This window comes from Corvus moneduloides, chromosome 2 (genome assembly GCF_009650955.1).
Source record: "Corvus moneduloides isolate bCorMon1 chromosome 2, bCorMon1.pri, whole genome shotgun sequence".
NCBI lineage: Eukaryota > Metazoa > Chordata > Aves > Passeriformes > Corvidae > Corvus > Corvus moneduloides.
This window is the reverse complement of record NC_045477.1, coordinates 83,363,380-83,376,500: the sequence shown is the minus strand read 5'-3', so window position 1 is coordinate 83,376,500 and position 13,121 is coordinate 83,363,380. Positions and strand designations below refer to the sequence as shown.

Below are 13,121 nucleotides of genomic sequence, written 5' to 3'. Positions count from 1 at the left end.
ATATAAGAATTTTCTCTTTTTTGCAGCTGTTTGAGACATTCCGTGTATAAAGAAATAACCCTGGATTAGCCTAGTGATAAATCTGTACCAAGCTGTTGTAAATTATACAGTAGAAAAATACCCACATTTCAAAAACTTCTGGATGTCTTGGCTTGCTTGGGGTTTTTTCCTGTTTATTTGCTTTTGCTTAGATCAAAAGTACAATTAAAAATACCTGACAGGCAAACTAGAGAGGCAGAAGAAGAGGAGCTGCCACCTGCTGTAAGTTTTAGGTGCTCAATTGCGTGTTCTGTTGGTTGATTTCTCCTATAATGACTCTGCAATCTCAATTTTTTAAATGAAATACAGTAGTCCCAACCCTTTATGAGCAGACTGGGTCTCCTTAGTGTTATTTTCACACACTTTATACCCTATCCATTACAGAAATCAGAGATTTGAACAGAACAATAATGGGTAAAATCTCTCAACTTCAGTGGGGGTTTTTTCAGTAGCTGTCTGAAGTCTTTGCAAAAGAACAGAAGTGGCATGAATAAAGTCCTGAGGAAATACCACTGATGAGGGGTTAAAACTCACAGTTAAAAAAAAATAAATTAAAAAAAAAAAGAAAAGAAAACAGGGACAGCACAGTACAGAAAATAGTTTATAGTTTGGGAAATCTTTCATTTATTGCAGTCAAAGCTCCATTTCCATGTCCACTCTTTCATTTGTTCTTCCTCAAGTCATTGTTTTTATGCATTTTAAACAGCATAAAAGGTATGACACTGTGTCTATGTTCCATGCTGACCTTGTCCCTTGTAGATCATGGACACAGACAGCGTGTTGCTCATTTGTGAGTTACTCCACTTCTGCAGGCTCACCCCTTGTCCGGGGTGTGCCAGTGATGCAGAGGGCATGGCTGGAGATGTGGCAGCACAGGGCAGTCCCTCGGGACCACTGTGAGTTAGCACCGGTGAGATCAGCTTTGACAGGCACTGAGTCACACCAACTGCTCCAGTCCCAGTCGAAAGGTCACATTTGCTTGCCTCTTCAGTAGAGCTCATGTGTCTAAAAAATCATGTTTTGTAGGGAATTACGAGCAGCAAGAAAAAAACAATCTGTTGATTATACAAAGGGAACAGTATTAGGAATTTTCAGGGAAAAGAAAACACATCCATATCTAATTCTCTAATACAAGCATGAGGACAAAATTCAGTTGTGATAAGTATTGAAAAATAGGCTCTTTACACAGATTTATGTGGGACTGCTTGTATCTATCAGGACCAATGTAAAAAGTAGAAGCTAAGAGAAATGTAAACAAATGGAACAGGAGTTTAAATCTAAACACAGGTCCTTCATCTGCGTTTTGGCTCAATTTTAAGAATTTAGTGAGATAATCCAATGGGAATAAGAGCAGAACATACATGTAACTTTGATAGATTTTATGAATACGTGTCATGCAATGCCTTTAGGACAGTGGGAGAAATTGGAAATCCAGATAAAGCTGAGGATAAGCAAATTGCACGTTTATAGCTCTAAACATGAAAGTATAAGCAGGCAGTCAAACCTAAGGTCAAGGTAAACAGTTACGTTCCTCAGCATATACAGGTATAGAAACAGGTGTGCAATCACCGTGGCTTTCACAGGACAAGGAGTTCCTCTGACCTGTAGCAATATTTTAATATGCTAATGGTTTGATTATTGGGGGAGAAAGATTCAAAAGGTTCTTGAAAGACTTGAAGGAAATGGACAAGAAAAATGGAATGTAGATCAACAAATATTAAAATATTGTTGCAAGGAGACAGCTGAGATCAGGGTAACTACAGAGGCATCACCAGGCATCAGCTGGGACTCACCAACTCACTGTCTGCAGTTCAGCCTCTTTCCAGCTCTTCTGAATTATTCCTTGAAGTTCAGAATTTGTGTGTAGTATGGCTTGATGCACAGTTTTCTCGTGACAGGAACACATGAAAACTGTGCTCAGCTTTGGTGAAGCAGTAAAAAAGTGTGCTTCCAAGAAACCTGGAAATCAAAATACCTGATATTTTCACCTTCATGCCTTTTGCTGTAGAAATCAGAAGACTGTTTCTAAGACCTTAAAACGGTCTTTTCTTTGCATTTAGCAGTTTGCCCCTGCTTCTTACAGATGATGTAGCAGGGAGCACATTAATATGTGTACCCATTGTGTCTCTTTTACCAGCTGAGGGAAGGTTACAGATCAACTTACTGTTTTGAATTGGCTAGAGTTTTGACCCTGATCCTCCAATTGTTTTTATACACAGTTCAATAGTAATATATGTTTTCTAATTCAGTTTATCCTTGCAATTAGCCACTCAAATCTATAGATAATGCGTTTTTATTGCCATGTTGACAAAGAGGAAGATCCTCCATTTTTCAGGAACATAGTTGATGTAAATTAAATTCCAAGTAGCCATAAAAGCAATGGTAATCTCAAGTAAAACCTCATTGCTTTCTTGGAAATATATTCACAGCAGCTGAGCCTCTTTGAAAAAGCTGTTATGTTTTACAGTCTTCCTTCCTCAGGAGTCGATTAAAAGGGTTAAAAGTTGGATACTTTCATCTCATTATTCACTGGGATAGTTCATGAATAGATTGAAGCTGCTGTAGGATAAATATATTGTGTCTATGTAACACTAACCTCTGACTTTCTCAGGACAGCTATAGAATATCCTATAACAGACAATGAGTTAAGTACTGGCTTGATACAACTGATTTTTTAGGAGATGATCAGATTTCTAGCATCTTGAGTAAGTAGTGGCATTGACTATAACACAGTCGGCAGGAGCTCTGGACAAAAATCTTTCTTTGTTTATTGTTACCAAAACTACTTGATAAAACTACTTCCAAAAAAAATTTTTTTTTTTTGGCTCTGCAATGCATATTGTAACACTGAGGCAGATAAAAATCCATAATCCTTTGCTACCACTCTGATTTTTGTACCTTTATGGGTTTTGCCAGACATCTATATTCACCTTGTTCATCATCAACCCTTACAAGTTTGCTGCTGAAAGAGGAATTTTATGTGAGCATCAGGATGTAGCTATAACCACCTTGGTGTTACCCATCCATAACAAAAACAAGCATCACTGCTGAGTGTGTTAAGAGTTGCATGTAATCATCTCCTTTCTAATGAGATACATTAAATTTCTGAGGTTTTAGCATATAAACATATACCCAAAATTGTCTGACTTGTTTCTTTTCACAATTTCCGACTGGTTAATGGTGTGATGCCATTCCACAAAAATACTTTTTAGTGGCTGGCATTTTATTTCCCATTAATTGTTTAGTTAAAACAGGAGACAGAATGGATTTTCTTTTGTATTGATTCATGATACATTTTTTGAGTGTTTGGTATGAGTCTCTGTACTTCAACTTTCTTCTGATAATGGATACTTGAAGTAACAATTATGTAGATGTGTGAAAATTAAATAATAATAGGAACATATTTTTAGATCTCTAGATGAACTGAAATATTTTAAGTGAATATTGCTATTTGCATTCTATATATATATAAATATTTCCTAACTAGAAATACTTTTTGGATTTGTGTTTACATTTATTAATTTCAGGACAGGCAAGTTTGCTCTTGTGTTATATTTTCTGGAAAGATATTTCAGCAGTTTTTTGGGTGGCCCATCCTATGTGCACTGAGTTTTTATTTTTAAGTGGAACAGTGCTATAGGCATCTATCTTTGTGAAAGAATGAAAATGCAGAAAACAGGAAATGGTACAGAATATTTAAGAACTTGTCAACCTGTCAGGTTTTGGCTGTCTTTCTGGTTTGGTGTCCATCATTTTCTATCCTCTCATTGGAAAAGGAGAGAATGGATTTAGAGCCCTTTGTCTTCATATGTGAAAGCTGCTTTGGAAGGAAATGGGGAAAGCCTGTTGAATATTTAGTTGTGCTTCCAAAGCAGAAGAACGAAGATGGGCAAAAAGATGCAGAGTGAATTAAGGAAGAAACTGGTGGCTTCTCCTAAAACACATATTTGCTGTATAACAAGAGCTAAGTAACAAACATCTAAAAGTTGTCTCTGTTCCCTGTGCTTCCCAGCATTCCATGATCAACTGCAGCTTATATTGAGTTGTGAAACCAAGAGCAGGCTTAGCTAATGCATTTTCTGAGAGATATGATTACATTCATTGCACAATAGTTTTGCCTTATACAAGTCTCCTCAGACTAAGGTTTCTCTGAATTTACCTTTCCTGCTCTTCTTATGAACACCGAGTGTAAAACAGCAGAAGGATGAGAAAGAGATATTAGCAAGAATTTCATATAATAATAATATAGTTATAATTTCATATAACTACTGTCCTGAATTTTATTTATTCCAGCTCCTGTCTTTTAGAATAGTTGATTTTTAGACAGGATAATTCATACACTGACAGGTCATAAAGAAAGGCTGCAAGCAAAAAAACAGGCTCACAACTGTAAAGAAAAAAGAAATAGAAAAGAGTACACTAAAGTAGGCCACTTCATATAGCTTGGGTGTTCCTGCAACTTTTTCTGGCTTCTCAGCTTGTAAATTACACCCATTTTGAACCTTCATAAGTTCACACATCTTTTGGAAGGAACACACAGAACTGAAGGAGCCTAAATTATACTGTAAAAAATACCTCTAAATTTGCACTTATTTATGTTTACTTTTGGATTTGTACATGGTTATGGACATGTCATACTATCATACTAAGGGAGGTCTACAAAAACACCATATATATGAAAATATACCATCCCATGTGATGTTGCACAATAGTGGCAAAAACTGGAATAATGTTTCTTTATCCAATATTTCAGTGTATTAGAGAGGAGCAGAAATTGCCTTGTGGTAAACAACTAGAAAAAGTCATCCTTCTTGCTTCTTTTTGGGTGCTTGGCCCTTCCAATAACTATTTTTTGCATTTTTCTTTATAGTTAGTTTTATTTGAGGCATTTGCATTGCAGAAGATTGTCTACAGTAATGACTTCAAGTGTCTGGATAAACTTGTGTCAAAAAATGCCACTGTCATTTGGAAAGGTTTGGTCTATGACTGAATGTCTCTGTATTCCTCCTGCATTATTCATCCAGGGACAGAACGGTGGATTGATGGGCAACCGGATGAGAATTTCTTCCCTATCCCACTGTGGTTTGTTTCAACAGCTATGTCATTAAATCCTTCCTTTCAGTCTCTTAGTTTAGTGCTGTCCCATGTTTCCCTTGGCACTGACCTTTTCTAGATGAGAACCTGGTTGACAAGCTGATGAATTACAGCTGTTCTGAGTGGAAGTGACCATCAAATATAGGCTGGTTTACTCATGTTCTTCTCCAAAAGCCCCCATGACAATACTGGAAGAAAATATTCCCTACAATGCATGCAATTTCTCTTAGTCATGCCTTGGGGCATCTGCCTTTCTTATTGACACTGGGTTTCTTTAATCACAGATGCTGTACAGGAGATAAAGGATGTCTCTCTGTGTTGATACCGCAAGGAGTTATTGTTGGTGTTTAAGCTGAAGCCTTAAAGCAATTTTTACTGCATATTTGAATCTTAAGGGAAGGTAGAGGCTGAGGATTAGGTGGGGAGGAGATTATGCTCTGGGAGAACGAATATCTCATTTCAGTGATACAAGGATTCTGGCTGTGTTTTCTTTAAAGCCAAAGATGTACCCAAGCCGAAAACTACACATTTCTGTGAAAGTTCAGAGCTGGAATGAAGCAGAACACAGCTTCTCTCTCATTTATGTGTCTGTGGGGATACTTGACAGTACTCTATACCATGTGATGGCTCTTGGTGGGCTGCAGACCATTCTAAACCCATAGGTACAAATTTGGCTTCTCAATAATATTTCTAAAATAAATTTTGCTTCTTTTATTCAGGTGAAGCAGCACTTTTTTAGTGGTTCTACTCTTGAGCATTTAGTGAAGTATTCTAGTTTTGGAATGAATGCCATAAAGACAGTTTTGAAAATTAGTACCCTTTTCCAGGATGCTGCCCCAAACTTTCTCTTGAGTTTAAACAACCTCTACTCACTTATTCCCAGTGTGAGGGTTATGTTTCTGATATTCATGATGGGCTGCATTTCACAAACATTAGGTCATTTTTCAAGTAAAACTGTCCAACTTTAAATAACATATATCAGAAATTCTCACATCAAGGAAGTTTGTTCTATTTCAGCCATATCCCACTGAGTTGATGTTTATGAATTGTATATAGTGGTCAAAAGAAGATTAATACCAGAGCACTGCTTGTAACATAATACTAGCTTCTATGTAAGTAGGAGAGAGAAATAGATGACTTCTCCTGGGTAGTATATATAAGTAGTAATTTGGGATCATTCTTGCAGTTAGTATTTAAAATATTCTTTTTCTCTGACATCATTGTTTCGTCTTTCAAATGGTAACTTTATGAAAAAGCATGTGCTCTGCCTTCCATAAAAAATATTATTGCCTTTTATAAATTATATATTAATATGGCCATAGCTTCTAGTTGTAAGCAAGGCAACCTATCTGTTGTGAAATAAGGAGATTTTTGTAAACCAAGATGCTATATTTTGGTTTGGCCTTATAACTCTCTACAACTGCCTGAAAGGAGGTTGTAGGCAGGTGGGGGTCAGCCTCTTCTCCCAGGCAGACACAGGACGAGAAGAAATGGCCTTAAACTGCATTAGGGAAGGTTCAGGTCGAACATCAGGAAGAATTTCTTCACTGAAAGGGTGGTTAAGCATTGGAATGGGCTGCCCAGGGAGTCACCATCCCTGGAATTGTTCAAGAAATGATTGGATGTGGCACTTTATGCTGTGGTTTAGTTGACATGGTGGTGTTCAGACAGAGGCTGAACTTGATGATCTTGGAGGCCTTTTCTCACTTTAATGATTTTTATGATTCCAATCTGGACATAAAATTAAGCCAAACTTGGTATTTGATCAGTGTTAGGGGTGTTGGACTAGATGATCTCCAGAGGTCCCTTCCAACCCTAACTCTTCTATGATTCTGTGATCCTCTTAAACACATAGAGATCTGTTCAAGCTGTTTTTTGTTAACTTATCTTTATGTATGCCATGTGAATTTTATTCATGACCTTATTTTATGTGCTTATGAATGTACATGAATAAAAGAATTGCTACATGATCAATATTACCATTCATATCCCTACTAATTAGAATCCTAGTTAAGTAAGTGCTAATATTTGCAATAGAATTAATTTACATTGACTTTTGCCTAAATTTAGTCAAAAGTTGTGTTTTATTTCCTTATAAGCAGTTATAGTCACATTTTCAGAAGTTGAAAGTGAGATACAGGAATTGTAGCTAAAAGCTTTCTTTCGCACGCTGACATTTTAATGTACTCTCAGTGATTCTTTAACCAGCAAGGATCATCCCTGGTTTTTACCTGCATGATAGCAAGTCCTCTTTTTATAATTTTCTTCTTTTTTAAAGACCACATGTTTAGTAATCTTCCAGAGGACAGAAATAACATTAGCTTACAAGAGACAATAATGGTGTTCTCTGACTGTAGAAATTTATTGAGGAACTTTTCTGTCAGAAAATGGTAGAAAGTGTGTGAAAGGGGCTGTGAGTGTTCGCTGCTTTTGTAGGACATCTATAGGATTGTCAGGTTCAGCTATTACTACCTTTTATTTTGAAGTTAGTTAGTAAAGTGACTGCAAAGCTTGTCTTGTGTTCCTTCGTATCTTACTTGGCCAGTTTGCACATAGAAAATTTTGTCAGTTTTGCTCGTTCTTGTTCTAATGTCTAAAAATTGTGCTTGTATTAAGGGGTTTTTAGGCCAGACATGCTAAATGTCTTCTGAACCTGCAGTAAATAGAATACAAATTTCTCCTTAATTCATAAGGTACGTAACCACATGTTGCTGTGTTTTCTGCCATTTGAAGAGGAGCTCATGCACAAGATAATTTCAAACTGCAGACTTCTAGCCATTTAAAGTGTTGAGAAAATTTGGTGTTATGGATGGGAAATATTAAGTGATTATTTTGTTTTCCTGCACCAGCATTTGTCAAATAAGTTTACTGTAAGAAGGTAGTCTAACTCACCTAATTCAGTGTGCAGCAAGTCACTGGAATATCAATTTAGGTGTTCCAAGTCTCATGTGCAGGTGAAGCCTCCAGATCTTACAGGTTTTGCTGCACAAATACCTCTATGACAAGGCCTTTTGCCATTCCACTGCACTGCAGCTGTTTGCTGGGATCTCATAATTTCACACCTCGATCACTGCAGCATCCTCCCCTCCTGCACTGAGCAATACAGTGCTACCTCCACAGTCTCCGTTCACAACTCTGCCACAAAGTTCATTTCCCACCTTCATTATTTTAACTTATTTCTTTTCTCTTCTGAGTGCATTTTCCTCATTAAGCAAACTGCTTCTTTTCCACTTTAAGACCAGTCTTCATGAGTCATTTCCAACCTTTCTATCCACTATTAAAATGTAATTTCCTTTTTTTATTCCTGTGTTGCTAGCCTCTAACTCTCAAAACACTTTTGTGCTGACTCTATGCTGCTTTTCTCCCTCTGCAGAAATTTTTCATAAGTCTCCACAAAGCCAGCGTTGCCCTTTCTCCAGTCTGTCCTTAAGAATCCTTTGTCATTATTTCTACAGAAAAAAAATATTTGATAACCACCTACCCATGCTGATATCATTGATTGGATGTGTTGTTTTTTTTGAAATGTGAGGCGTTCACATCAGGCAGATTCCGCCTGGCCTGTACTTCAAAAGCACTGAGGTCCTGTTCCATAATCTGTACTTTTAGGTGCAAATAATGAATAGTATCAGGGTTTTCTACAGTGCTTGATTAGACTGGCTGTTCCTCGCCTGGCAATCTCTTTGAGCTTGTATTGCAATTGTGTCTTCTGCATGGCACCAAGGAGAAGCTGCAGCTAGTCCAACTACAGCTGCGCTTTTGCTGCCTGGTTGATGAACAAGTCCTGTTGTGCCCATCTCCAGGGGAGTCCACTGCCTCCTTGTTTGCTGCTGGCTTTATCACTTCTGTGAGCTGTAACTAATGCCCTTCCTTCGTATATTTCAGAATAAAACACAAATCTAAAGAGGCTTAAAGGTTCAGGACTCAAAGGTAGGAAACTTTTGTGGGAGCCCTTATTGTTGGTACAGCTGACCATTGTAGAGCCATGTTCTTATGCTGTCCCTCATGGTGTGCAATGGAAGGTTAGTTTGTGTTCAGTCCTGACAGTTCATTGTTGATTTACTGAACAGAAATATAATTTAAAACTGCTGGTGCCCATTTAATTTTTAAACAATATCTGGAAGTGATGTGGCTAGTTGTGTTGTCGTGCTAGTTTTTGCTTTTTAACTCTGTGGTTCACAGCATATTTCTTCTTTCTGAGACCTGTACTAGAAAAATGCTGTGCTTTGTGGGGTTTGTTTTAAGTGAAAGGTCATGGCTAAGACAGGACATGTGCAGCTTCACTAAAGCTAGCTAACTTGAACAAACTAAATTGTGAAATCACAGCAATTAGAAGTTACAGGGATAATCCATTCAAATCATTTCAATTACTCAATGGTTTGTGGGACAATAAAGTTTGCTGTACTTTGATTTTGAACTATGGCCATTTGCTACAGTGCCATATTGTTGACTGACATTGAGGCTTAGCTTTATCATGTCAGACTTCAGCTTTTGATTGACAGAATGACATTACTTGGTAGGGAATTCATCTCAGTTGTCATCTGAATTACTTTTTTCCAAGAACCCTTATATCTCTGTGTTGACACCACACAGCTCAGTAACCTGAGCTCTGATGTTCAGGAACTCCCAGATTTGAGAAGATAATGGTTCTTTTTTGATTTGGATAATGGTTCTTTTTATTTCTTTTGTGTTTTGTTCTTATATGAAAGTAGATTCTGATACCACCACATGATTCCATGAGGTAAAACCCCATCATTTTGAATACTATAATGCTAAGATTTGGCAGCTGGTGGGGGCCCCAAAACTAAGAATGCTGCAATGACTGAACTTTTGATTCCACAGGTTTGAACTCACAATCTTTGTGTTGTGAATGAATTAATGCTACTGCAACTAGAAGAATTAAAATATCTCCAAATAGGACTCACATCTAGCAAAAATTTGGTGAGAATGTAGAAAAAATATCCAAGAGAAAATTCTTGTCAGCACAGTATAATTTAATACATCCTTCACTTCTCCTGATGCCTTGAAGTGGCTATCTGAAAACAGAGGCTACCCAAGATTAAGAGAAAAAAAGCTGGTATTTATTTGAAAGGCCTTCAAAGGTACGCTTTGGGAGTCAAAAGCCTCCAAGGGGCTCCACCCAAGATGGACCCCTGGTCACAGGCTTTTAACACTTTTATAAGTTTGGTCCATTTGCATATGAGGGTTAATTCTCCAATTGTGATTTCACGTAGTAATGTAATTACCTCACGTTTGCTCCCCCTGTCAGAGGCTTTAGTTATGTATTTTGGGACCTGGGACAACAAGGTGTCCTTGAAGGGCAAACCTAGAGAGGGTTTGTTATGGTTAACCAGCATGAGAGAACAGTAGCTAACAGGCTATGTTAGCTGTATGAAGGCTGTATGAAGTTTCAGAGTTACATACTAAGCAGTTCAGGATTTGAAAAATACAAAAGTTAAAACCTAAGGCATCACTCTGGGACCCAGGAAGCTGTATCAGATTGCAGTTCACAGTCAAAATCCATTCCTGGGGTTTTGGAAATTGGCAGCTGGTATGCACTTTATTTTTCAAATGTTGCTTTGACAGGATAAAACTATTTTTTATATAAAACTACAGGTTAAATCTGGGCTCTGACCTTGAAAGAGGAATCCTGAGCACAAGTTCTTGTTTTCAAGTCATGTCTGGTTTTGCAATTTATTCATTCACTTCCTAATACAAAATGTCCTGGGATCAAAAACCAAAAAGTCATTCTTGCAGGGAAGATCTAAATTATTCATGTCAGCCAGATGCAGATTTGGATTCCTTCAGGTTGGATACAGATAGGGAGGTAGCCTAGGGGAGTGTCCTCACCACTCCGTTTCCCTTTTAAAACTCCACTGTACCACCTTTCCCCCAACAATAGGTTTAAATAAAGTCGCCCACGGATTTTTTTTTCGTAAGTCAGTGCTGTTAGCACATTAGTAATTTTCTGGGAATTCTTACTGGGTTAAGTCAGATATACAGATCTAGATTTGACCTAGGTACATGCAAAAACAACATCTTAGGTGTTATGGCTACTTTACTGGAGAAAATTCAGTACAGCTTTTCAGCCAGCTGAGATGGTGTCTGAGGCAAGACTTTAGGCACCACTCTTAACTTAACTTAGAAATATTCAATTTCACCTGAGCCCCAGGGAAGGGGGCCATTTCAGAAGTCTCCTTCTGATTAACTTTTTCCTTAGAGGAACTGGTGTCCGCAGTTGAGTATAGTAATTGTCAGGTGCCTAATTTTCATTAATGAATACTCCCCACACTGCTGGAACTATTAGTCTGCTTTAAAGCAACATATATTTAAGGGACATTCGACTGAGAGTTTAACTCGGGTAGAATGGCCTCCGAATATACTGGATGAATGCAAACCCTGTCCAAAGATGTTGCCCTGCCTGGATATCTGGTGTAGGATAGCTGCAGTATTTTTAGGTAGAACACAGTCTTCGGGTTTGACTCTTCCTTGTATAAAAAAAAAAAAAAAAAAAAAAAAAAGAAGAATTATCAGACTATTATTATGGTTTTCCTAACTACATAGTAGTAATGATGCCAGTTTGTCCAGGAGTAGCCAAATAATTGTGTTGACATAATCTATTTTTTTTTTTCTTGGTAAAGTAAATGCCTACTACTTCATATACTCTGCACTGTCAGAAACACTACTGCAATGCCAAAGAAATGAGAGATTCAGAGAAGAGATATGAATTGAAGGAACCTTGTTTAAGTATCATAATGGATATTGTTAGGGAAAACATACAAATAGTGTTTAGAGGCAGCCAACCAGCTCTAGTACGGAGGAACATAGAATGATAAACAGCTTTTGTTTATAGCACAAAAAATATGAGTATTGGCTAAGAAGTAGTGTTTATGGTAATTGAGCGTTACAAGGAAGTAAAACTTCATGGGGAACACAGGGGGTAGCATTTTCAGTGAAGTAGGCAATGAGGAGAGCTGTGTAGGCATTTCCTGATAAGCATCTGCTGTTTCAACAGCCAAGGAACACGACTCGCATGTAAATTCTTGTGCTAGGCTTTAACAGGCATTCCCTCTAGCATGCCACCCTGCCTTCTGGTTTTATTTTGAGTCTCCTTGAGCCCTACTGTGACTTGAAATCAGTGGAGGAGAAAGGAGAGTAACACAAACAACAGATGTCTTAAAGTTTCAAACAGAGAGAAAAAGCCCCATGGCAAAGGAGAAGGTGCAGTTAAGGTGTTTTCCTGTCATTAGTATTCAGTGCCTCTAGTACAGACTCTGTTTGCATTTTTGCATTTTCATATCTATATATAGGCAGTTGTACACATGGGGGTAAAGAAGTGGTAGTGCAAAAAAATGCCCATTGCACAATTCAGAATATTTTTTTGCATCCTGTAAGAGTGCAACCTATAGACACGAAGTGTACTGGCTGACACAGCCAAAGCAACCTATTTTACAGCAGGCTCACAAATTATTTCCCAGCTGCTCCATAACTGCTTTTAGTCTCTTGCTGCATAAAATACATCAATTATTTTTAATCTGAAGTCCATAATTGAGAATGCTAATAGTGTGCCCGGTGTTCAAGACAGCTTTGCTTACAGGTGGTAACTTAAGCTGTAGCAAGACAAATACCATGTACGCCACCACATTAGGAGAACTAGGTTGTGCACCAAGTGACATTCAGTGCACATTCAGAAAAGCCTTTAATCGGTGCTTTTTGGTATGGGGAACTGTGTCTTTAAGGACTTTGATTTCCAGAAAGTAAATCTGTGGCAGAAACAGCTGTGAAATTCTTACAGTATATCAGCAGCTGGGGATGGCATAGAGACCCTGAAAATACACTGCCTGCTGGGTGTTAACTCAGTACTGCATGGGGCCAGGAACAAAAAGAAACGGAAAAAAAATACTGTGAATGGAGAAGTGAAAAAATATGATGTTTCTAGATTTTTTCACTTCTTAGGAAAGATAACTAAAAGAAAGATAAAAAGAGTATTC

At 37.8% G+C, this 13,121-nt stretch overlaps 1 protein-coding gene across 5 annotated transcripts in view; it reads left to right on the top strand.

Annotated features, from left to right (window-relative positions):
• The window catches only part of FGF14 (fibroblast growth factor 14), a 386,777-nt gene that overhangs the window by 363,181 nt on the left and 10,475 nt on the right, over window positions 1–13,121 (top strand). The window lies entirely within an intron of this gene.